Here is a 1,247-nt window from a genome sequence, read left to right as displayed (position 1 = left end):
TTCGATTACCCGCAAAGCTCCCTCGATAACACACCCTTTACGACTCTATACCAACCAAAGAAGTTCCTCTGGTCGACCATAAAATCCATCTCGCTCTCATTTTATTTTCTCTCTACTTTTGTTTGTTTCCTTCTATAATTCGTTAATTTCTCTTCCTCTCTTCCAATTTTCGTGGATTACCTCCTCTCTTCTTCTGTCCTCTTTGTTCCTGCCCTCTTCTCTTTCATCTTAATCTCTTCCCATTTTGCTTGTACTTTTTCTATAATTCCTCTTGCAATGTTCCTCCATCTCCCTTCCCCTTCTTCACCTGCCATAACAGCCCTTCCCTCTTCGCCGTCCCTCCACCCGCCCCAACTCCACCAAAGCCCTCCACACTCGCCATGCCACCTCTGCCCCTTCCTCGTACTCCCTCCCCCCCTCACGGACCTTCGCCACCCTGTCACGCCCTCACCCTTCGCTACCTCCCCCTTCCAACCGTGTCTCCCACGCCCCCTCACCAACCTCGCACCCCCTCCCCCTCCTCATGCTCTCATACTAACACCTCCCTCCCGTTTCTCCACCACAACCCTAACACCCCCACGCCCTTACCTTCCCCCTTCCCGCGGCACCCTAGCACCTCCCCCAGCCCGGTGACAAAGAATCTCTTTAATTGAGCGCCTCGATATTCTAAACCATACATTAATTAACCCCGATGATCACATTCTGAGGTGATTAGCACGCGCTAATTAGTACACCCGCTGCCCCTTATGAAGGCTCCTCGTGTGGCCGTGCCATTACGAAGGCCTGCGAGGGTGCGTATGTGCAATACAAGATCAATGCGTGTTTGTGCGCAGTAAACACGCTCGTTTGCTCAAATGCCAGGATGTTTCCGGGGGGAGGGGAGGATAGAAGGGGACTGAAAGAAGGAAGGAAGGAAAGGATGATGAGAGGAGAGAGAGAGAGAGAGAGAGAGAGAGAGAGAGAGAGAGAGAGAGAGAGAGAGAGAGAGAGAGAGAGAGGGAGAGGGAGAGGGAGAGGGAGAGGGAGAGGGAGAGGGAGAGGGAGAGGGAGAGGGAGAGAGAGAGAGAGGAGGGGAGGGGAGGGAGGGAGGGAGGGAGGGAGGGAGGGAGGGAGAGAGAGAGAGAGAGAGAGAGAGAGAGAGAGAGAGAGAGAGAGAGAGAGAGAGAGAGAGAGAGAGAGAGAGAGAGAGAGAGAGAGAGAGAGAGAGAGAGAGAGAGAGAGAGAGAGAGAGAGAGAGAGAGAGAGAG

This window comes from Penaeus chinensis, chromosome 39, assembly GCF_019202785.1.
Source record: "Penaeus chinensis breed Huanghai No. 1 chromosome 39, ASM1920278v2, whole genome shotgun sequence".
NCBI classification, from domain to species: domain Eukaryota; kingdom Metazoa; phylum Arthropoda; class Malacostraca; order Decapoda; family Penaeidae; genus Penaeus; species Penaeus chinensis.
The sequence above is the reverse complement of the archived record's forward strand: the minus strand, read 5'-3'. Positions refer to the sequence as shown.